The sequence below is a fragment of the Ranitomeya imitator genome, chromosome 5 (assembly GCF_032444005.1).
Source record: "Ranitomeya imitator isolate aRanImi1 chromosome 5, aRanImi1.pri, whole genome shotgun sequence".
NCBI lineage: Eukaryota > Metazoa > Chordata > Amphibia > Anura > Dendrobatidae > Ranitomeya > Ranitomeya imitator.
In genome coordinates this window covers 583,841,909-583,864,810 of record NC_091286.1, presented here as the reverse complement: position 1 = coordinate 583,864,810, position 22,902 = coordinate 583,841,909, and the positions used below count along the sequence as shown (strand labels likewise).

General features: G+C 44.9%; 1 protein-coding gene across 1 annotated transcript in view; it reads left to right on the top strand.

The window, feature by feature from the left end:
• The first annotated feature begins 4,472 nt into the window (after positions 1-4,472).
• LOC138638532 (apolipoprotein L3-like) overlaps positions 4,473-22,902 on the top strand; it is a 63,286-nt gene continuing 44,856 nt past the window's right edge. The window contains exon 1 of the mRNA XM_069727912.1: positions 4,473-4,488. The gene's annotated coding sequence lies outside the window, so the exon portion shown is untranslated. The remainder of the gene's footprint in view (positions 4,489-22,902) is intronic.

Sequence of the window (22,902 nt, the reverse complement as noted above, 5' to 3'; positions counted from 1 at the left end):
TTGAATACAATGGGTGTACTGTATGTGTGTTTGTATTCTCGGTTCTTAACCCCTTTCTGAACTTAGACGTACTATCCCGTCGAGGTGCCCTGGGCCTATCTGACTCTGGACGGGATAGTACGTCATATGCGATCGGCGGCGCTCACGGGGGGAGCGCCGCCGATCGCGGCCAGGTGTCAGCTGCTTATCGCAGCTGACATCCGGCACTATGTGCCAGGAGCGGTCACGGACCGCCCCCGGCACATTAACCCACAGCACACCGCGATCAAAGATTATCGCGATGTGCCGGCGGTACAGGGAAGCACCGAGCAGGGAGGGGGCTCCCTGCGGGCTTCCCTGAGCCCCCCCGCAGCAATGCGATGTGATCGTGTTGCTGCGAGGGTCTTACCTCCCTCCCTGCTTGCTGCAGGCCCGGTTCCAAGATGGCCACGGATCCGGGTCCTGCAGGGAGGGAGGTGGCTTCACAGAGCCTGCTCAGAGCAGGCACTGTGAAGCCTGCACTGCTCTAAGTCAGATCAGTGATCTGACAGTGTGCTATGCACACTGTCAGATCATTGATCTGTGATGTCCCCACCTGGGACAAAGTAAAAAAGTTTTTAAAAAAATTCCAAATGTGTAAAAAAAAATAAAAAAAAATATTCCTAAATAATGAAAAAATATATATATATTATTCCCATAAATACATTTCTTCATCTAAATAATAAAAAAAAAACAATAAAAGTACACATATTTAGTATCACCGCATCCGTAACGACCTGACCTATAAAACTGGCCCACTAGTTAACCCCTTCAGTAAACACCGTAAGAAAAAAAAAAACGAGGCAAAAAACAACGCTTTATTATCATAGCACCAAACAAAAAGTGGAATAACACGCGATCAAAAAGACAGATATAAATAACCATGCTACCGCTGAAAGCGTCATCTTGTCCCGCAAAAAACGAGCCACCACACAGCATCATCAGCAAAAAAATAAAAAAGTTATAGTCCTGAGAATAAAGCGATGCAAAAATAATTATTTTTTCTGTAAAATAGTTTTTATCGTATAAAAGCGCCAAAACATAAAAAAATGATATAAATGAGGTATCGCTGTAATCGTACTGACCCGAAGAATAAAACTGCTTTATCAATTTTACCAAACGCGGAACGGTATAAACGCCTCCCCCAAAAGAAATTCATGAATAGCTGGTTTTTGGTCATTCTTCCTCACAAAAATCGGAATAAAAAGCGATCAAAAAATGTCATGTGCCCGAAAATGTTACCAATAAAAACGGCAACTCGTCCCGCAAAAAACAAGACCTCACGTGACTCTGTGGACCAAAATATGGAAAAAATTATAGCTCTCAAAATGTGGTAACGCAAAAAATATTTTTTGCAATAAAAAGCGTCTTTCAGTGTGTGACGGCTGCCAATCATAAATATCCGCTAAAAAAACTCACTATAAAAGTAAATGAAACCCCCCTTCATCACCCCCTTAGTTAGGGAAAAATTAAAAAAATGTATTTATTTCCATTTCCCCATTAGGGCTAGGGCTAGGGTTAGGGCTAGGGTTAGGGCTAGGGTTAGGGCTAGGGTTAGGGTTAGGGTTAGGGCTAGGGTTAGGGCTAGGGTTAGGGCTAGGGTTAGGGTTAGGGCTAGGGTTAAGGCTAGGGTTAGGGTTGGGGCTACAGTTAGGGTTGGGACTAAAGTTAGGGTTAGGGTTTAGATTACATTTACAGTTGGGAATAGGGTTGGGATTAGGGTTAGGGGTGTGTCAGGGTTAGAGGTGTGGTTAGGGTTACCGTTGGAATTAGGGTTAGGGGTGTGTTTGGATTAGGGTTTCAGTTATAATTGGGGGGTTTCCACTGTTTAGGCACATCAGGGGCTCTCCAAACACGACATGGCGTCCGATCTCAATTCCAGCCAATTCTGCGTTGAAAAAGTAAAACAGTGCTCCTTCCCTTCCGAGCTCTCCCGTGTGCACAAACAGGGGTTTACCCCAACATATGGGGTATCAGCGTACTCAGGACAAATAGGACAACAACATTTGGGGTTCAATTTCTCCTGTTACCCTTGGGAAAATACAAAACTGGGGGCTAAAAAATAATTTTTGGGGGAAAGTTTTTTTTTTATTTTCACGGCTCTGCGTTACAAACTGTAGTGAAACACTTGGGGGTTCAAAGCTCTAACAACACATCTAGATGAGTTCCTTAGGGTGTCTAGTTTCCAAAATGGTGTCACTTGTGGGGGGTTTCTACTGTTTAGGTACATTAGGAGCTCTGCAAACGCAATGTGACACCTGCAGACCATTCCATCTAAGTCTGCATTCCAAATGGAGCTCCTTCCCTTCCGAGCCCTCCCATGCACCCAAACAGTGGTCCCCCCCCCCCCACTTATGGTGTATCAGCGCACTCAGGACAAATTGGACAACAAATTTTGGGGTCCAATTTCTCCTGTTACCCTCGGGAAAATACAAAACTGGGGGCTAAAAAATAATTTTTGTGGGAAAAATTTTTTGTTTTATTTTTACGGCTCTGCATTATAAACTTCTGTGAAGCCCTTGGTGGGTCAAAGCGCTCACCACACATCTAGATAAGTTCCTTAGGGGGTCTACTTTCCAAAATGGTGTCACTTGTGGGGGGTTTCAATGTTTAGGCACATCAGTGGCTCTCTAAACGCAACATGGCGTCCCATCTCAATTCCTGTCAATTTTGCATTGAAAAGTCAAACGGCGCTCCTTCCCTTCCGAGCTCTCCCATGCGCCCAAACAGTGGTTTACTCCCACATATGGGGTATCAGCGTACTCAGGACAAATTGTACAACAACTTTTTGGGTCCAATTTCTTCTCTTACCCTTGGGAAAATAAAAAATTGGGGGCGAAAAGATAATTTTTGTGAAAAAATATAATTTTTTATTTTTACGGTTCTGCATTATAAACTTCTGTGAAGCACTTGGTGGGTCAAAGTGCTCACCACACCTCTAGATAAGTTCCTTAGGGGGTCTACTTTCCAAAATGGTGTCACTTGTGGGGGGTTTCAATGTTTAGGCACATCAGTGGCTCTCCAAACGCAACATGGTGTCCCATCTCAATTCCTGTCAATTTTGCATTGAAAAGTCAAACTGCGCTCCTTCCCTTCCGAGCTCCCCCATGCGCCAAAACAGTGGTTTACCCCCACATATGGGGTATCAGCGTACTCAGGACAAATTGTACAACAACTTTTGGGGTCCATTTTCTCCTGTTACCTTTGGTAAAATAAAACAAATTGGAGCTGAAGTAAATTTTTTGTGAAAAAAAGTTAAATGTTCATTTTTATTTAAACAATCCAAACGTTCCTGTGAAGCACCAGAAGGGTTAATAAACTTCTTAAATATGGTTTTGAGCACCATGAGGGGTGCAGTTTTTTTTTAGAATGGTGTCACACGTGGGTATTTTCTATCATATAGACCCCTCAAAATGACTTCAAATGAGATGTGGTCCCTAAAAAAAAATGGTGTTGTAAAAATGAGAAATTGCTGGTCAACTTTTAACCCTTATAACTCCCTAACAAAAAAAAATTGGGTTCCAAAATTGTGCTTATGTAAAGTAGACATGTGACAAATGTTACTTATTAAGTATTTTGTGTGACATATCTCTGTGATTTAATTGCATAAAAATTCAAAGTTGGAAAATTGCGAAATTTTCATAATTTTTGCCAAATTTCCATTTTTTTCACAAATAAACGCAGGTACTATCAAAGAATTTTTACAACTATCATGAAGTTCAATATGTCACGAGAAAACATTGTCAGAATCACTGGGATCCGTTGAAGCGTTCCAGAGTTATAACCTCATAAAGGGACAGTGGTCAGAATTGTAAAAATTGGCCCGGTCATTAACGTGCAAACCACCCTTGGGGGTAAAGGGGTTAAAAAACGGACAGCATATGGACAGGAAATACAGACCTGTGAAGGGGCCTTACCTTGTATTGAATTTATTGTCTGTATATGTCACCACTTAACTGTAAAGTACTGTTTATGATATACATACGCTATCAAATGAAACCTGTCAGGTCCTCAAATGCTATAAACCTGCAGATATGGGGTTAATCTGGAGGTTAATAACGTTCTAAAGCTTCTGTATTGGAATCACAGCTACTGGGAGAAAATTAACTTTATTGCTCCTGCAGCTGCCGCCTCTCAGTCACAGTCACTGATCAGTATACTGCTGCGGCTGTAAAGCTTTCAGTGCAATGGCCACAGAGCTAAGGAAAACTAGTAACCTGTGTGCCTGAGCTTGCAGCCATCTTACAGGTCATTCAGCCGTAGTCTTATGCAGCACAATGACCTGGAGGGTCTATTGCTGAATGGAGCTTATATATGGGGGTGATCACTGGGGCGGCAATGTTTATATATGAGGTCAGTGAGCCAAGCCCAGGCTATGACGCACAGTCGGGGAGTTTCAGTTCTTCAACTAAAATAAATCTTTTGCTTTCTCTTACATTTCAGCTTCCCTTTCTGCACTGATAGATCTTGGTAAGTAGACAGCAATATGCTTCTTATAATGCAATCAATACATACCAATAATCTGTGCGCAAAAAGGATATCACAAATTCTACCATACTAAATCCACACATGGATACTGTAATGAGATATCGTGTAATAGTGGCTGCTGTAAGGATTATTGCATTTGTAATAGTCAAATACTTCCAGCGTTTTTTTTACTGGCAGCACGGATGACAAGGCACAATACAAGTCTATGGGTCTGTGTAAAACCCAAAAGTCATTATCTCTGTAAATTAGAATACTTTATAACACCAGCTTGAAAAAATGATTTTACAATCCGAAATGTTGGCCTACTGAAATGTATGTTCAGTAAATGCACTCAATACTTAGTCGGGGCTTCTTTTGCATCAATTACTGCATCAATGCGGCATGGCATGGAGGTGATCAGCCTGTGGCACTACATATTAACATCGTTTTTAAGGTTTAAGGAAGACTTTAAGTCCATCTAGTTCAACCCACATCCTAACCTAACATGCCGTAACATGTTGATCCAGAGGAACACAAAAAAACCCTTATGGCAAACACTAAGCTCCACATTGGGGAAAAAAATTCCTTCTTGACTCTACATACAGCAATCAGACTAGTTCCCTGGATCAACGCCCTATCAAGGAATCTAGTATATATAACCTGTAACATTATACTTTACAAGAAAGGCATCCAGTCCCCTCCTAAATTTTAGTAATGTAACACTCATTACAACATCATACGGCAGAGTGTTCCATAGTCTCACTGCTCTCACAAAGAATCCACTGCTGAGGTGTTATGGAAGCCCAGGTTGCATTGATAGCAGCCTTCAGCTCATCTGCATTGTTGGGTCTGGGGTCTCTCATCTTCCTCTTGATGATATTCCATAGATGCTCCATGGGGTTAAGGTCAGGCAAGTTTGCTGGCAAATCAAGCACAGTGATACTGTTGTTTGTAAACCAGGTATTGGTACTTTTGGCAGTGTGGACAGGTGCCAAGTCCTGCTGGAGAATGAAATTTCCATCTCCAAAAAGCTTGTTGGCAGAGGGAAGCATTAAGTGCTCTACAATTTCCTGGTAGACGGCTGCACTGACTTTGGTCTTGATAAAACACAGTGGACCTACACCAGCAGATGACATGGCTCTCCAAACCATCACTGATCGTGGAAACTTCACACTAGACCTCAAGCAGCTTGGATTGTGGCCTCTCCACTCTTCCTCCAGACTCTGGGACCTTGATTTCCAAATTAAATGCAAAATTTACTTTTGTCTGAAAATGACTCCTTGAACCACTGAGCAACAGTCCAGTTCTTTTTCTCCTTGGCCCAGGTAAGATGCTTCTGGTGTTGTCTATTGGTCATGAGTGGCTTGACACACGGAATGCAACACTTGTAGCCCTTGATTGTGGAGCCTACTGAAACAGACTTTGGAAGCCTTTGAAGGTGTTTTTTGGTGTTTTTTGTTAGTTATTTATTCTGTGATAATGACTTTGGGGTTTTCATTGGCTGTAAGCCATAATCATCAACAGAAATAAACACTTGAAATAGATCACTCTGTTTGTAATGACTCTATATAATATACGAGTTTCACTTTTTGTATTGAAGAGCTGAAATAAATTAACTTTTTGATGATATTATAACTTTGTGAACTTTCTGTACATGCAAACCACCAAACCTTAACTACATTTGTCTTTTCTTCCCTAATTAAAATCTAAAATTATTTGGAATGACATGAATGCGTGAATAATATTGCCATACTGTACAGAATTATACCACTATACTGAGCATGTAAACCATACAGCATAACTGTATAGATGAATACTGAATATGAATAAATATGAATAAATAGTCCTGTTCCGCAGGACTGGCGCATAGCAAATGTGGTGCCAATATTCAAAAAGGGTTCTAAAAGTGAACCTGGAAATTATAGGCCAGTAAGTCTAACCTCTATTGTTGGTAAAATATTTGAAGGGTTTCTGAGGGATGTTATTCTGGATTATCTCAATGAGAATAACTGTTTAACTCCATATCAGCATGGGTTTATGAGAAATCGCTCCTGTCAAACCAATCTAATCAGTTTTTATGAAGAGGTAAGCTATAGGCTGGACCACGGTGAGTCATTGGACGTGGTATATCTCGATTTTTCCAAAGCGTTTGATACCGTGCCGCACAAGAGGTTGGTACACAAAATGAGAATGCTTGGTTTGGGGGAAAATGTGTGTAAATGGGTTAGTAACTGGCTTAGTGATAGAAAGCAGAGGGTGGTTATAAATGGTATAGTCTCTAACTGGGTCGCTGTGACCAGTGGGGTACCGCAGGGGTCGGTATTGGGACCTGTTCTCTTCAACATATTCATTAATGATCTGGTAGAAGGTTTACACAGTAAAATATCGATATTTGCAGATGATACAAAACTATGTAAAGCAGTTAATACAAGAGAAGATAGTATTCTGCTACAGATGGATCTGGATAAGTTGGAAACTTGGGCTGAAAGGTGGCAGATGAGGTTTAACAATGATAAATGTAAGGTTATACACATGGGAAGAAGGAATCAATATCACCATTACACACTGAACGGGAAACCACTGGGTAAATCTGACAGGGAGAAGGACTTGGGGATCCTAGTTAATGATAAACTTACCTGGAGCAGCCAGTGCCAGGCAGCAGCTGCCAAGGCAAACAGGATCATGGGGTGCATTAAAAGAGGTCTGGATACACATGATGAGAGCATTATACTGCCTCTGTACAAATCCCTAGTTAGACCGCACATGGAGTACTGTGTCCAGTTTTGGGCACCGGTGCTCAGGAAGGATATAATGGAACTAGAGAGAGTACAAAGGAGGGCAACAAAATTAATAAAGGGGATGGGAGAACTACAATACCCAGATAGATTAGCGAAATTAGGATTATTTAGTCTAGAAAAAAGACGACTGAGGGGCAATTTAATAACCATGTATAAGTATATAAGGGGACAATACAAATATCTCACTGAGGATCTGTTTATACCAAGGAAGGTGACGGGCACAAGGGGGCATTCTTTGCGTCTGGAGGAGAGAAGGTTTTTCCACCAACATAGAAGAGGATTCTTTACTGTTAGGGCGTGAGAATCTGGAATTGCTTGCCTGAGGAGGTGGTGATGGCGAACTCAGTCGAGGGGTTCAAGAGAGGCCTGGATGTCTTCCTGGAGCAGAACAATATTGTAACATACAATTATTAGGTTCTGTAGAAGGACGTAGATCTGGGGATTTATTATGATGGAATATAGGCTGAACTGAATGGACAAATGTCTTTTTTCGGCCTTACTAACTATGTTACTATGTTACTATGTTAACACCAGAGCTGAATACACTGCATTCTTTCAGAACATGTATTGGGCATGCACTTTAAGCATGTGCCTGAATGTGATGTCAATGTTACTGTAAAAGTCAGAAGGACAGTAAAACCTAGGATTTACCGGTCAATCTGGACATTCACCGAGGCCGTCGGTAAAAGCTCAAAATGAAAAGTAAAATTGGACTTTTACCGGTGAAGTCTTGGTAAATGTTAACATTTCTCAACAGCGTTGGTAAAAGTCAGATGTATTCCATATAAACGAACGATTTTGGACTTTTACCTGGGCGAATTGGTAAATCTTTACATTTACCAGCATGTGTTGGTAAAAGTAACTTTGAGTCACAGAATTCTGACTCTGACCAGCAGATGATGGTGGTAAAAGTTAACTAAACGCAATTTCCGACTCTGATGAAGGCCTTAATCGTTAGAAATATTTTTATTCTTGAAAATGCAAATGCAAATGAACAAAGACAAATAGGGAAATGCAAATAGAAAACATTTATGTTGCAAAATACTTCTCAAAAATGATAAATTAATGCAAATACAAGAATAACGCAACTTCAAAACTATGTAATTCTGTAATTGTAGGAAAATACTTCTCAAAAATGACAAATTAACGCAAATACAAGAATAATGCAACTGCAAAACTATGTAATTCTGTAATTGTGACTAGGAATAAGCGGATAGATCCATCCAGACCCGTTATCTGAGCGGATAACGGGCCGTACGGATATGGATAATCCCGATATCTGTCGGATATATCCATGCCTTCCGATAATGCATGTTTCATGCATCATCGGAAGGCATGGATGTTGCGAGTGTGCAGGGCAGACAGGTATAAAGCTAAATTGCAACTTACCGGAGGTTTCCCAGGTCGCGTCGTCCGCGTTCTCCTTCAGCGTCACATGACTGCATACATCACCACGCAAGTGAAGCATGCGTAAGTCATGTGACACAACTCGTGTCACATGACTTATGCACCTGTCACTTTCGTGGTGACGTATGCAGTCATGTGACCCGGGAGAAGGAGGATGCGGCCGGCCGATGAGACCTGGGGAGCCTCTGGTAGCCTCCGGTAAGTAGTGCTCTTTAAGTGGCGGAGAAGGGGGGTCTGGCCAGAGTGCAGGATGACCCTAGTGGGCGGGAAGTTCCTACTGCAGTGATGCAGCAAGGATCTCCTCGCTCAGGTATGCCCCGGCCAGGTCCCCAGCATCACTGGTGACGGCAGGGATGCCCTACGGCGTGCAGGGAGTCTCCCCCGCATCACTGGTGACGCAGGAGGGATGTCCCTGCACACGGATAGTTGTCCCATAGACTTATATGGGACGCGGATAGAATCTGGATCCACTCGGATCTCGGTCTTATCCGTACGGATAGACGGATATCCAGCTATCCACTCAACTCTAATTGTGACCCGTTAAATTGCACTTAATTTTTCATCTGAATGAAAAAGACATACAACAAACACAAAAGAGGAACTATTTGTTGCAACACGGTTGGGAATTGTGACACTTTGAATGGCATTTCATTTTTGCAAGCTTACAAACACATTTCTTGTTTAGGCACTTCTTTAAACAGTTTCATTTCTTCAATCCCTGACCTCCCACGAACAATTGCTGGGAAAACGCTGTGCGAAGGCTGATCTGAACTTTTTCACATCCTGCAATCCTATGCTATGAAATTTTCCTGACAGATAGTGAACTGATTGCGATAATATAATGCATTTAGGATCCCAGCGGTAGTCCCCACTTGGTAGAAGTCATCTTCTTTTTTTATAATAATCGCAATGATTGACTTAGGGTCCATTTTTGAACGGTCGACGTCTGGAATTCTGATTCTGATGTTCTGTCCAATGTTAGGTTCGGGTAATTTTTGACTGGAATATTTCAACATTTTCTTGGCCTGTGTTTCAAGTCCTTCTCTTGCAGCTTTTCGAACTCTTCTGACCGCACCAATTCTTCTATTGATTGTATGCGAAATCAAAACGTCAGGTTGCTGATCATCATGAAGTTCTCCATTCTTCTTAGAAGGCTTTGACTCGACACTTTTTTCTTTTAGATCTTCATTATTCTTGGAGGGCAAAATTGGTGGAGTTTCATATGCTGTTAAGGTGTGCGAACAGTTGGATAAGTCCAAACCTTCTCCTTCCGTTGTGAACAGCTGATGACAGTTGGATTCATCCGAAGCTTCTGCTGCTGTCGGTGCTGACGTGTGATGAAAGTTAGATTCATCTGACCCTTCGGCTTCTGTTGGTGATGTCGGATCACTAGGTTCCTCTTGCAAACCAACAAACATTTTTTCAAGATCTTCTTCTGAAGACAGATTTCTGATCCCATCACTAGGAATTTTGGAGGTAGCTACACCCATCTGCATTGGTACTCCGAACATAGCTTCATAGGGCGAGCATTTTATTCCCTCATGGTATGCTCTATTTTTCATTGCTTGTAAAAAGCGAAGGCCCTCAGACCACTTGGGTGTCTTATTTGTTTCCATCCACGTTGACAACATTTTTTCAATGTCTTGATTTGCTCTTTCCACGGAGCCTTGGGAATGGCTGTGTCTTGGTTTACCTTGTTACAAAATTCCCTCCCATTATCAGAATGCAGAATACACGGGGCACCAAAAGTGGAAAAAATGTCAAGGAGGTGGTACGCAACCTCTTCTGCTGTTTTAGTGCATAAAGCAAGTAGAAGAACAAATTTAGTGACGTGGTCTTGATAGACGAATATGAACTTGAAATCATTATCACAATTGGATTGCATGTCAATGAGATCAACTTGAGCACGAGAATTCATTTCACTGTGTAGGATGGGTTTCACAACAAGGCCTTTTTTGGTAATCTTCTGTTTTTTCTGGCATGGCTGGCAGTCGCAGATAAATAACTATTGACTCCGTTGTGACATTTTTGAACTTACGGTTCACCTCCTTTAGGATCCTGGTCCGCCCTCCGTGGCCAGTACTGATGTGCGCATTATGAATGACACTAAAGAGTTCTGCACACCTAACGTAATGCAACACGTTCTCTTTTTCACACGAGATTGGTGCAATTAACTTTTCATCATTTCCGACGGTCATGATGTCGTACCTCTTCAAACACCTGTAGTGAATACTCTGTTTAGGTACCACCACCTTAGCCTCCTTCACTTCTTTCAATATATTCTCATATTTATCGTCCGTGAGATAAAAATTATTGTCTCGCTTTTTCTCCACCACTTCATTCAAGAGCTCCGAAAAACGATCGTTCATTTCCTCACTCATGATCTGACAATCAGCTAGTGCCTGTGCAGCTTTGACAGGCAGTTGGCTATGCAGCTTTGAGCAGTATGTGCAGCTTGCAAAACACTCAGGCAGTCGTCCAGCATGAGGACACAAACAGGAAGTACGCCCATTTACCCACACTGCTTGGCAAGAATCCCATGTTGTTTTGCAATAGGGTTACTCAGCATTGTGTGAAAGACTGTACAACAGCACCATCTACTGGTCTATCACTGCCATTGATGAGTTAGTGATTTTCTTCAGGCAGTGATTGGGCAGCAATCTAAGAAGAGAACCCCAGGAAACTAGGACTTGAGGCAGGAGCTATTTTAGGGAGAGTGAGAGGACTGGTGCTGTGCTGACTAGACTGAGCCCAGACAGGGCTGTTGCACTATTACCTTCCAGCCTTTTCTCGGAATGCGCTGTCTTCCGATTCCCCTGATCAGAGATTACGGTGCTCGGGTGGAACAGACAGTTCATGGCACCCAGCAACTCCGGCTCAGAGCTTATCTGCATATCTTCTGGTTCTACTACATTGGCGTGGCAACGGTAAATCGTGTGAGCGGTGTTAGCGTCCACCTTGCAAGGGGCCCTTGGAAAGACTTTGGACTCTGCGCTCTACAGGAAGCTAAGTACAGGACAATTTATACACTACTACACCGGCAGCGTGTTTACTTCTTGTAACTTTTTGTGAGAGGGTGCTGCGGAACACTGATACCCTAAGATTCATAGGATGTTCTCTTTTGCATATTTTAGTGTGGGGTTAGTGGTTGTATGTTAGCGGGAAGTGGGCACTTTTTGTATGATCGGAACAATAATCATAGGATAGTCAGGATTGACATCTGTATAGAATGTACATACGTTACAGGGTAGCAGATACCTTGCAGGGTAGCAGATTTTGTTCATTGTTATTACCATATTTTCCCCATTTACTCTTTTTACATTTATAAAAATTTTGAACACTGTGTCCTCCATTTCCTCGCCCGCAGTGGCTTACACTTTTTATTATACCCTTCTCAGCTACATTTACCAAGAAGCCGTGGTAAATGTGCACATTTACAAACAGCGCTTGGTTAAAGTCAGATGTTCCATCTTCACACCACATAATTCTGACTTTTACCAACGCTGTAGAGAAATGTGAACATTTACCAAGAATTCACCGGTAAAAGTCCAATTTTACTTTTCATTTTGAGCTTTTACCGACGGCCTCGGTGAATGTCCAGATTGACCGGTAAATCCTAGGTTTTCCATCCTTCTGACTTTTACAGTAACATCAATATAGCCTATTAGAGATGACTGGATCTTTTCAAATTTAAATGTGTCGCTTTCTACAAATTTTCCCCCAATTTTTGATTTGCGGTGAATAAATTTGCAGGAATCTCAATACTGGAAAGCTTGTAATTGCTCTGAAAATACATGTTAGGGAAATGAAAGAGAGAGAACACAGCTCACCATAAGAGCTTATACTTTACCATCAAGAGAGAGAAAGAGAGGAGCCCGCTGATCATAAGAGTTACCCAATGACTGTGGAGATGGAAAATTATTCTGCCATTGTTACAGAACCCCCAGCACCAAGAATATGTTATGCAGTATATATTATGTATAATAGGTTCCATGTGAAATGCATCAGTCCACAGGCTGCGCCCCTGGGGAGAGAGGACAAGATATCTCCCTTCTGTCCTCCTCCACCTTTGTAATTCCCCCAGTAAATATCGGCAGGCTCCGGCCCCCTGCGGCTATTGTAATGTATGTCTGGCCTGCCGCTTTTTCTAGTGGCCTGCCCTGTGTATCTATGTTATATATTCTGTGTGCTGTAAATAAAGTGAGTTCTTTTAGACTGGAAATACGTGGGTTAGCAGTCAGCTTTTATATGCTCTCACGTAACCAAGGAATTCCAGCCAGCGTCCTTCATTCAGAATCCAGCAAAAGCAGAGTGGACCTCCTGAAACACGGGGTGGTACTGAAAGATGTACCCCAGCTTGTTAGATCCCGTTACACTGGTGGCAGACAGCGGGATCTGATACCCCTTCTACAGGAAGAAAGGAATGAATGGAAGACAACTACCAGAAGTTAAAGAGGACTACATTAAAAGATCTGGTGGAAGCCCGAGGGTTAATCGCCAGCAACAAAACAAAAGCGGATTTGATAGCAGCCATCATGGAACACGACAGTGCAGCGCCCCCCAATGTGAACGTGGAGGAGACTGAATTCCAGAGGGAGGTAAAGAACAGACTGGCGTTCTATGGCCCAAACCCTGCAGTAGAGATCATACGAGAGGTGATGGCTGATGTGCGTACTGATCTGAAGGAAAAGATGGCCGAGCGGACCAGGATAGAGCTAGCCAAGATGGAGATGGCAGAGCGGACCAAAGTGGAGCTGGCCAAGATGGAGATGGCAGAGCGGAGAGAGGAGAGTCAGCGAGCAGGGGGAGCTCTTGCTTCCGCCCAGGTACCTTCAACAGTAAGCCACAAAAAGATCCAGTATAATGCCTTCCGACAGTTGGGGGAGGCAGAGGAAGACATTGATGGCTTTCTGCAGGACTTTGAGCGGCAGTGTGCCCTTCACCAAGTGAAGCCGGAGGAACGGGTTCAGATTCTGGCCAGCAAGCTGACAGGCCGGGCAGCGGACGCCTATCGCACGTTACCTGATAAGGACTGTATGGACTATGAGCGGATCAAAGAAGTGATCTTGGCCCGGTATGTGCTGACACCAGAGGCATACCGCCAAAAGTTCCGCTGACTTATAAAACGAGTAACCGATACCCACGCTGAATGGGCCTGTAAATTACGGCGGTCACTGCTACAGTGGGTAAAAGGGAGCCAAGCAACCACTAAGGAGGACGTAATCCAGCTCTTCTTGTTAGAACGATTCTTTAATGGACTAAACCCCGAGACACAGGAATGGCTTCGGGACAGGCGGCCAATGACTCTTGGGGAAGCCGCTCATCTGGCCAATGAACATTATGACGCCAGGAGGCCTCAGTTGTCCGGATCAAAAATGGTCACTAGGGGTCCGCCCATGGACCTGGAGGGCCCCAAACCACCGAAGATTGTAGGGGGACCAGCTAGAACCCCGGCCTACCACAGTTCCCCTGGGGTGCGATGCCACACCTGCCATCAGCTGGGCCACCTGCAAAGACAATGTCCCAACCGGACTCAGCATACCCAGTGGCCAAAGGCGGGAACAGCTACCTTCTGCCGGGCCGCTGGACACTGCTACCAAGGCGAAGCTGACCCGGCATTGGGGGCTACAATTAACCAAAAGGTGGAAGACATGGAGGAAGTGCTGCATGAAGTAGACCCCGCACAGGCAGCCCGGGCAGATAATCGACAACAGCTTCGACAGGTCATGTGGGTTAATGGGAAACGCATGCGGGGACTAAGAGATTCCGGAGCAACTTTGACCCTTGTGAAGCCTCATCTCATCCGGGACCAAGAGAAGACGGACCGGACAGTGGCAGTCCGTGTAGCAAGGGGAGCCATACATCAACTGCCCACTGCCAGGATTCACCTGAACTGGGGAGTTGGGGATGGCCTTGTTGATGTCGGCTTGATGGAGGATTTGCATGCAGACGTTTTGCTGGGAAATGACTTGAGGCCCATGTTGTCTGCCTTCTCGGTTGCCCCTCTGGCTGAGACATATCCTGTGACCACTCGGAGACAAGCTCGAGCTGCGGAGGTGGAATCACACTCAGAGGAGGCCCAGGTAAGAGATCCCAGCCCTAGACGTATTCCCATAGCCAGACACATTTCTTGGGCCACCCCAGATGAATTTAGGAGGGAGTTACTTGAGGATCCTTCATTGGAGGGATATCGTGGGAAGGCACAGGAGGGGAGAGGGGTACTGGAAGGGGAACAGTTTATATGGAAGCAGGGACTCCTCTACCGGATCACAGAGCAGCACCACACAGGGACGAGCCCCACTATAAAACGACAGCTGGTAGTTCCCAAGAAGTATAGGTAGGAGTTACTGCGAATCTCTCATGACATACCCTTGGCCGGGCACTTCGGCGTCAGTCGCACCAGGCATCATCTGACACAAAACGTCTTTTGGCCGGGGGTAACCTATGATGTTCGTCAATACTGCCAGACCTGTGACAGTTGCCAGTGCATAGGCAAGAGGGGAGATCGATGCAAGGGCAAATTACGCCCCCTCCCCATTGTGGAGGAACCATTTAGCCGAGTAGTGGTCGATCTGATAGGGCCGTTAGCCAAACCCAGTCCGTCAGGGAAAAGGTATATATTGACAGTGGTAGATTATGCCACACGGTATCCAGAGGCGGTTGCGTTACCTAACATACTGGCAGAGACAGTGGCGGCTGCCCTGCTCCAGCTTTTCTCACGGGTTGGATTTCCCTGGGAGATTATCTCAGACCAGGGTACCCAGTTTACAGCAGAGGTGACCAACCAACTGTGGAAGCTGTGCGGCGTAAAGTCCATTAGAAGTGCCCCGTACCACCCGCAAACCAATGGGTTGTGTGAACGCTTTAACGGGACGTTAACCCCTTCCCGACCCATGACGCCACGTAGGCGTCATGAAAGTCGGTGCCAATCCGACCCATGACGCCTATGTGGCGTCATGGAAAGATCGCGTCCCAGCAGATCGGGTGAAAGGGTTAACTCCCATTTCACCCGATCTGCAGGGACAGGGGGAGTGGTAGTTCAGCCCAGGGGGGGTGGCTTCACCCCCCCCGTGGCTACGATCGCTCTGATTGGCTGTTGAAAGTGAAACTGCCAATCAGAGCGATTTGTAATATTTCACCTATTATAACGGGTGAAATATTACAATCCAGCCATGGCCGATGCTGCAATATCATCGGCCATGGCTGGAAATACTAATGTGCCCCCACCCCACCCCACTGATCGCCCCCCCAGCCCTCCGATCTGCCCGGTACACTGCTCCGGCTCCCCTCCGTCCTGTGCTCCGCTCCCCCCCGTGCTCTTGTCTGCTCCCCCCGTGCTCCAATCACCCCCCCGTGCTCCAATCACCCCCCCTGCACTCCGATCCACCCCCCCGTGCTCCGTTCCACCCCCCGTGCTCCGTTCCACCCCCCCGTGCTCCGTTCCACCCCCCCGTGCTCCGTTCCACCCCTCCCGCGTTCCGATCCACCACCCCCGTGCTCCGATCCCCCCTCATGTTCCCCCCGTGCTCCCCCCCACCCCATCATACTTACCAATCCTGCCGGGGTCCGTCTGTCTTCTCCCTGGGCGCCGCCATCTTCCAAAATGGCGGGCGCATGCGCAGTGTGCCCGCCGAATCTGCCGGCCGGCAGATTCGTTCAATGTGCATTTTGATCACTGAGATATAATCTATCACAGTGATCAAAATAAAAAAATAATAAATGACCCCCCCCGCCCCCTTTGTCACCCCCATAGGTAGGGACAATAAAAAAATAAAGAATTTTTTTTTTTCCACTAATGTTAGTATAGGGTTAGGGTTAGGGGTAGGGTTAGGGGTAGGGTTAGGGGTAGGGTTAGGGCTAGGGCTAGGGTTAGGGTTAAGGTTTCGGTATGTGCACACGTATTCTGGTCCTCTGCGTATTTTTCCACTGCGGATTTGATAAATGCGCAGTGCTAAACCGCTGCGGATTTATCGCGGATTTACCGCGTTTTTTCTGCGCCTTTCACTACGGTTTTACAACTGCGATTTTCTATTGGAGCAGTTGTAAAACCGCTGCGGAATCCGCAGAAAGAAGCGACATGCTGCGGAATGTAAACCGCTGCGTTTTCGTGCAGTTTTTCCGCAGCATGTGTACAGCGATTTTTGTTTCCCATAGGTTTACATTGAACTGTAAACTCATGGGAAACTTCTGCGGATCCGCAGCGTTTTCCGCAGCGTGTGCACATACCTTTAGAATTAGGCTATGTGCACACGGTGCGGATTGGCCGCTGCGGATTCGCAGCAGTGTTCCATCAGGTTTACAGTACCATGTAAACCAAATCCGCTGTGCCCATGGTGCGGAAAATACCACGCGGAAACGCTGCGTTGTATTTTCCGCAGCATGTCAATTCTTTGTGCGGATTCCGCAGCGTTTTACACCTGTTCCTCAATAGGAATCCGCAGGTGAAATCCGCACAAAAACACTGGAAATCCGCGGAAAATCTGCAGGTAAAACGCAGTGCCTTTTACCCGCGGATTTTTCAAAAATGATGCTGAAAAATCTCACACGAATCCGCAACGTGGGCACATAGCCTTAGGGTTAGGGTTGGAATTAGGGTTGTAGCTAGGGTTGTGATTAGGGTTATGGCTACAGTTGGGATTAGGGTTAAGGGTGTGGGGGGGTTAGTGTTGGAGGTAGAATTGAGGGGTTTCCACTGTTTAGGCACATCAGGGGTCTCCAAACGCAACATGGCGCCACCATTGATTCCAGCCAATCTTGTATTCAAAAAGTCAAATGGTGCTCCCTCACTTCCGAGCCCCGACGTGTGCCCAAACAGCGGTTTACCCCCACATATGGGGTACCAGCATACTCAGGATAAACTGCGCAACAATCACTGGGGTCCAATTTCTCCTGTTACCCTTGGGAAAATAAAAAAATGCTTGCTAAAACATCATTTTTGAGGAAAGAAAAATGATTTTTTATTTTCACGGCTCTGTGTTGTAAACGTCTGTGAAGCACTTGGGGGTTCAAAGTGCTCACCACATATCTAGATAAGTTCCTTGGGGGGTCTAGTTTCTAAAATGGGGTCACTTGAGGGGGGTTTCTACTGTTTAGGCACACCAGGGGCTCTGCAAACGCAACGTGACGCCCGCAGACCATGCCATCAAAGTCTGCATTTCAAAAGTCACTACTTCACTTCTGAGCCCCGACATGTGCCCAAACAGTGGTTTACCCCCACACATGGGGTATCAGCGTACTCAGGAGAAACTGGACAATAACTTTTGGGGTCCAGTTTCTCCTGTAACCCTTGGGAAAATAAAAAATTCTGGGCTAAATAATTATTTTTGAGGAAAGAAAACTTATTTTCACGGCTCTGCATTATAAACTTCTGTGAAGCACTTGGGGGTTCAAAGTGCTCACCACACATCTAGATAAGTTTATTTTGGGGTCTAGTTTCCAAAATGGGGTCACTTGTGGAGGGTTTCTACTGTTTAGCCACATCAGGGGCTCTGCAAATGCAACGTGACGCCCGCAGACCATTCCATCTAAGTCTGCATTCCAAATGGCGCTCCTTCCCTTCCGAGCCCTCCCATGCGCCCAAACAGTGGTTCCCCCCACATATGGGGTATCAGCACACTCAGGACAAATTGGACAACAAATTATGGGGTCCAATTTTTCCTGATACCCTCGGGAAAATACAAAACTGGGGGCTAAAAAATAATTTTTGTGGGAAAAAATTTTTGTTTTCTTTTTACGGTTCTGCATTATAAACTTCTGTGAAGCACTTGGTGGATCAAAGTGCTCACCACATCTCTAGATAAGTTCCTTAGGGGGTCTACTTTCCAAAATGGTGTCACTTGTGGGGGGTTTCAATATTTAGGCACATCAGTGGCTCTCCAAATGCAACATGGCGTCCCATCTGAATTCCTGTCAATTTTGCATTGAAAAGTCAAACGGCGCTCCTTCCCTTCCGAGCTCTCCCATGTGCCCAAACAGTGGTTTACCCCCACATATGGGGTATCAGCGTACTCAGGAGAAACTGGACAACAACTTTTGGGGTCAAATTTCTCCTGTTACCCTTGGGAAAATAAAAAATTGCAGGCTAAAAGATCATTTTTGAGAAAATAATTTTTTTTTTTCATGGCTCTGCGTTATAAACTTCTGTGAAGCACTTGGGGGTTCAAAGTCCTCACCACACATCTAGATTAGTTCCTTTGGGGGTCTAGTTTCCAAAATGGGGTCATTTGTGGGGGATCTCCAATGTTTAGGCATACAGGGGCTCTCCAAACGTGACATGGTGTCCGCTAATGATTGGAGCTAATTTTCCATTTAAAAAGCCAAATGGCGTGCCTTCCCTTCTGAGCCCTGCCGTGCGCCCAAACAGTGGTTTACCCCCACATATGGGGTATCAGCGTACTCAGGACAAACTGGACAAGAACATTTGGGGTCCAATTTCTCCTATTAACCTTGGCAAAATAGGAAATTCCAGGCTAAAAAATCATTTTTGAGGAAAGAAAAATTATTTTTTATTTTCATGGCTCTGCGTTATAAACTTCTGTGAAGCACCTGGGGGTTTAAAGTGCTCAATATGCATCTAGATAAGTTCCTTGGGTGGTCTATCTTACAAAATGGGGTCACTTGGGGGGAGCTCCAATGTTTAGGCACACAGGGGCTCTCCAAACGTGACATGGTGTCCGCTAACAATTGGAGCTAATTTTCCATTCAAAAAGTCAAATGGCGCGCCTTCCCTTCTGAGCCCTGCCGTGTGCCCAAACAGTGGTTTACCCCCACATATGAGGTATCGGCGTACTCGGGAGAAATTGCCCAACAAATTTTATGATCCATTTTATCCTATTGCCCATGTGAAAATGAAAAAATTGAGGCAAAAAGAATTTTTTTGTGAAAAAAAGTACTTTTTCATTTTTACAGATCAATTTGTGAAGCACCTGAGGGTTTAAAGTGCTCACTAGGCATCTAGATAAGTTCCTTGGGGCATCTAGTTTCCAAAATGGGGTCACTTGTGTGGGAGCTCCAATGTTTAGGCACACAGGGGCTCTCCAAACGTGACATGGTGTCCGCTAAAGAGTGGAGCCAATTTTTCATTCAAAAAGTCAAATGGCGCTCCTTCCCTTCCAAGCCCTGCCGTGCGCCCAAACAGTGGTTTACCCCAACATATGAGGTATCAGTGTACTCAGGACAAATTGGACAACAACTTTCGTGGTTCAGTTTCTCCTTTTACCATTGGGAAAATAAAAAAATTGTTGCTAAAAGATAATTTTTGTGACTAAAAAGTTAAATGTTCATTTTTTCCTTCCATGTTGCTTATGCTGCTGTGAAGTACCTGAAGGGTTAATAAACTTCTTGAATGTGGTTTTGAGTACCTTGAGGGGTGCATTTTTTAGAATGGTGTCACTTTTGGGTATTTTCAGCCATATAGACCCCTCAAACTGACTTCAAATGTGAGGTGGTCCCTAAAAAAAATGGTTTTGTAAATTTCGTTGTAAAAATGAGAAATCGCTGGTCAAATTTTAACCCTTATAACTTCCTAGCAAAAAAAAATTTTGTTTCCAAAATTGTGCTGATGTAAAGTATACATGTGGGAAATGTTATTTATTAACTATTTTGTGTCACATAACTCTCTGGTTTAACAGAATAAAAATTCAAAATGTGAAAATTGCGAACTTTTCAAAATTTTCGCCAAATTTCCGTTTTTATCACAAATAAACGCAGAATTTATTGACCTAAATTTACCAATAACATGAAGCCCAATATGTCACAAAAAAACAGACTCAGAACCGCTAGGATTCGTTGAAGCGTTCCTGAGTTATTACCTCATAAAGGGACACTGGTCAGAATAGCAAAAAACATCAAGGTCTTTAAGGTCAAAATAGGCTGGGTCATTAAGGGGTTAAAACAACTCATTGGGACTTTTACTAGGACCTACAGGGACTGGGAGAAATTCTTGCCTCACCTCCTGTTTGCCTATCAAGAGGTGCCCCAAGAATCCACGGGGTTCTCCCCATTCGAACTGGTATACGGGAGACGGGTAAGGGGACCCCTAGACTTAGTTCTAGAACACTGGGAAGGGGAGGGCATCATAGAAGGGGTACCTATTGTACCCTATGTGCTGGAATTCCGGGACCGCCTACAGTAGCTGACCCAGGCTGTACGTGGGAACATGCAGGTGGCCCAGCGTATGGTACAATCGGAGGGCCAGAGAGCGCACCTTGGAAATAGGACAGAAGGTCCTGGTGTTAGAGCCCACTAGGCAGAACAAGTTCCAAGCTGCATGGCAGGGGCCCTACCAGGTAGTGGGGAAAATAGCCGACACACCTATAATGTCACCGATTGTGACGACCCCAGGGTTATCCGCATGTTCCACGTGAATATGCTGAAGCCCTATCAGGAGCGCCCTGAAGAGGTAGTGGCCATCTGTGCACCTGAAGCAGAGCATTTAGCCAGACTTCCCTTGCCTGATGTCTTAGGGGAGAGGACTCAGTCTAAAACATGGGACCAGGTACACTTGGGTGAAGACCTAGGCCCCCGGGAGAGACAGCAGGCGGAGGAGTTGTTGAGGCAGCGACAGAGGATGTTTTCAGGGAAACCCGGGTACACTCACCCGGCAAAACACAAGGTTGAGACCCAGGATCAGACCCCCCTGCGATAACCTCCCTTCCGTGTCCCTGAGTCTGTACGAGAAGGGATGCGACAAGAGATACAAGAGATGTTGCGTTTAGGGGTCATTGAAGAGTCAGAGAGTCCCTGGGCATCCCCCGTAGTGTTAGTGCCCAAGAAGGATGGGAGTACACGGTTTTGTGTAGACTATCGTAAGCTCAATGAGAAAACAGTGACGGATGCGTATCTGTTGTGAATTCCGCTCTTGGGCTCCCTCCGGTGGTTGTAAGTGGCACTTTTGTGAGTTCTGCTCTTGTGCTCCCTCTTGTGGTTTCTAGCGGTATGGCTGCTCCTTGGAGTTAGCTGTCTTCAGCTGCCTTCACTTATCGTCTCTTCTGCTCCGCTATTTAAGTCTGGCTCTTTCTTCAGCCTGTGCCACTTGTCAATGTTTCCTGGCTGGATTCACATCTCTGCTTGGATTCTCCTGGTTTCCTGACCAGTTCTGCAAAGATAAGTTGTGGCTTTGCTCATTTCAGTCCACATGTTGTGGACTTATTGTTCTGTGCATTCTATATTTGCCCAGCTTGTCATTATGGATTTTTTCTGTTATCTAGAAGCTATGGGAAGCAGATTTACCCTCCACACCTTTAGTCAGGTGTGGAGATTTGGTAAACTCTGTGTGGATTGTTTTGTAGTTTTTATACTGACCGCACAGTATCCTTTCCTGTCCTATCTATCAAGCTAGACTGGCCTCCTATGCTAAAATCTGATTTCATCTCTGCGTATGTTATTTTCCCCTCCTCTCACCGTCAATATTTGTGGGGGGCTATCTTTCCTTTGGGGATTTTCTCTGAGGCAAGATAGGTTTCCTGTTTCCATCTTTAGGGGAAGTTAGATCTTAGGCTGTGCCGAGGGGTCTAGGGAGCGTCAGGCAACCCCCACGGCTATTTCTAGTTGCGCTGCTAGGTTCAGGGTCTGCGGTCAGTACAGATACCACCTCCTTCAGAGCTTGTCTCATGTTGTTCCTAAACCACCAGATCAAAACAGTACAAGTGGCCAAAAATGAATTAAATGTATCTCAAAAGAAGGAAAAGAAAGTTTTGAACCATTTTTTTTTCTGTGCTTTGGTTTGTCTTTTTTTTTTTCCTCTTGATATCTGGGTGGTTCAGGATATATGTTTTGGCATGGAGGTTCAGGGTTTGTTTTCTCGTGTGGATCAACTGGCTGCAAGAGTACAGAGTATCCAGGACTATGTTGTCCAGACTCCGGCTTTAGAGCCCAGAATTCTTACTCCTGATTTGTTTTTTGGGGACAGATCCAAGTTTTTGAATTTTAAAAATAACTGCAAATTGGTTTTTGCTTTGAAACCCCGTTCTTCAGGTGATCCCATTCAGCAGGTGAAAATCATCATATCCTTGCTGCGTGGTGGTCTGCAAGACTGGGCTTTTTGTCTTGAAACAGGGGATCCGGCATTATTGAATGTAGATGCATTTTTTCAAGCACTCGGATTATTGTATGACTAACCTAATTCTGTGGATCATGCAGAAAAAACCCTGTTGGCTTTGTGTCAAGGTCAGGAAGAGGCAGAGTTATACTTCCAGAAATTTAGAAAATGGTC